This window comes from Limulus polyphemus, unplaced genomic scaffold, assembly GCF_000517525.1.
Source record: "Limulus polyphemus unplaced genomic scaffold, Limulus_polyphemus-2.1.2 Scaffold1022, whole genome shotgun sequence".
Taxonomy (NCBI): Eukaryota; Metazoa; Arthropoda; class Merostomata; order Xiphosura; family Limulidae; genus Limulus; species Limulus polyphemus.
This window is the reverse complement of record NW_013666632.1, coordinates 96,235-98,785: the sequence shown is the minus strand read 5'-3', so window position 1 is coordinate 98,785 and position 2,551 is coordinate 96,235. Positions and strand designations below refer to the sequence as shown.

General features: G+C 36.8%; 1 protein-coding gene across 1 annotated transcript in view; it reads left to right on the top strand.

Moving 5' to 3' along the window:
- Positions 1-2,551, top strand: part of LOC106461743 (spectrin beta chain, non-erythrocytic 1-like) — a 156,572-nt gene that overhangs the window by 69,560 nt on the left and 84,461 nt on the right.

Sequence of the window (2,551 nt, the reverse complement as noted above, 5' to 3'; positions counted from 1 at the left end):
CCTGAAAATGTGTCAGAGTTTGTGAAAGTGTTATCGGAAAGGATGGATGATATACACCATCAAGTGCGTTCAAACTTGAAAACGTCTGTTGATTCGATGAAGTTAACTTATGATAAGAGATCTACTGAAGTCAGCTTTGTACCAGAAGACAAGGTATGGTTGTATAATCCCAGGAAGACCAAAGGGAAGTCTCCTAAGTTGTCTTCTCCATGGGAAGGCCCATATGACATAGTGGATCGTCTCTCAGACGAGACTTTCCGGGTAAAATGTGGTCGGCGAGGTTAGCCGAAAGTGGCGCATGCCAACAGGCTTTGGCGTTATCACGGTCCAGGACATTTCAGTAGGGACGAAGTGGACAACAGAACAAATGATGTGCTGAAGACGTGCCACATGAAGAAGCCACCGTCGAAGAAGAAACTCTACTCAGTTTTGAGAAGGGAAACAGTGAAGCTCTTGATGAAGTTACTACCACTTATGTGACTGTTATCGATGATAGAACATTTCCTGATGAAGCAGATGAACCTCACGTGAAGCAGAAGCCAACGAGACGGAGACCAGTATGGAAGAAGATACGTCCCGTAAAATTAAGAGACTTTGTTGAATTGTAATTTTGTGTTTGTAATTCTGTACATTTAATTAAGTTATTGTTATTGGTTTAATGTAAGTGGCTATTGTTCGGGACGAACAATACTAAGGAGGGGGCAGTGTTGCGTCAGCGAGGTCACGTGACTAGTATCACAGCCACTCCTTCTCGAACCTTCATGAATTATCGGGAGACTACTAGATTGGGATAGTCTGGTATATATAAGACGCTCACAACGTGACGTAGCAGTGAGTGAGTAATTGAACTGCAGTCAGAGAGTATTGTTGAAGGCCTAAACGAAGTCTCATATATAGTGAGACGTTCGTTGTTATAACGTTTGTTATAGCGCGACTGTTGAAATTAAGTGTATCGCAAAGTTATATTCAGAAAGAATAAACCAGTTTTATTTAAGAAAGGACTTGTGTCGCTAAAGTTTCGTCGGAACGAAGGTACAGAAAATTAACTAACGAACCGAGACGTTACAGTACAGTATTTTTCATTTTGTCGAATTTAAATTTTTATCCATTACCCCAACTTAACATCTCCACATCCTCGGTGGAAAAGTCTGAATTCAACACAAATTAATAAGTAAAGTTTAACATGGAGCCTATTTATAAAATGGTTTTAACCGAGGCATCCTCTAGTAATAAGAGAGCAAATATCGCAATCGAGTAGATTTCTTTGTTATTGACGTCACCATTAATCGTACTGTGGGTAGAGGGCGCATACTGACATTGCTCTCTTTAATCAAGCAGGAATGGCTGACACCAAGATTTTCTGAAAGATCATCGTCTGTTAATTGTTACGACGAAATTTATAAAAATGGATTACCTTTCTAAGATATAAAACAATAAGATTAAATACACAAAAAACCTCTTCTCAAATATTTTATTTAGTTTTCTTTGACAATTGTTAAAACTAAGCCATTTTTCTGGATCATTTGATGTTCATTATATATACAAAATTACATCGAATAATTAAACTGGACAAAAATATTTTATGAACAGCAACCATATTTTGGTTGGTTAGCTAAAAGTATTGTTCTGTAAAGTGCGTGTTTTAGTCCAATAGGTGCTGTAAATGCCCGCAATCTCAAATACTACTGTGTTCCAATATTATGTTATTGTTTTTTTTTTAGCAGAGATTAATGTTGAATACTTGTTTGGAACCACTGTTTTGAAATCTAGATAACTGCATTTGCCTGCAATTATGTTAAACATTCCGATTGATTATATTGATTTAGTTGTATCTGAGAGCTTCAAATAATATTCTAAGTTTCTCTTAATTGATTTCCGATATTAAACGAAGAAATTCAATTATTTAGTTTGATATCATATGCAGAATTTGAGCCACGACTGTTCTGTTATATATATGGGTAAGTAGAAAAATTGTGTGTTACAGGTAGGTACAGCGATAGAAAATAGGTAATCATACATTAGAAAATCAATTCCGTTATGTGTAATATAACTCAGAAGATATTCTATAGAATATATACGAGAACTATTTATCTGTACGGTCCAGTCACTTAGTGTTATGCTGGCAAATAGCGAGGTTAATGGGTTATTTGAGCAGCACTAGTACAAGTTCGAGTAATCAAAAGTGCTTAAAAAAGGGACAATATAATGTCATCATCCGTATCAAGTATGTATCATAAACCAAATCAAGCAACAACCTGCAGTTTTTACCGTATCAAGTACGTATCTTATATCAAATCAGGCAGCGACCCGCAGTTTTTACCGTATCAAGTACGTATCTTATATCAAATCAGGCAGCGACCTGCAGTTTTTACCGTATCAAGGACGTATCTTATATCAAATCAGGCAGCGACCTGCAGTTTTTACCGTATCAAGTGCATATCTTATACCAAATCAGGCAGCGACCTGCAGTTTTTACCGTATCAAGGACGTATCTATTTCCAAATCAGGCAGCGACCTGCAGTTTTTTACCGATCAAAGTCGTATCTTATAC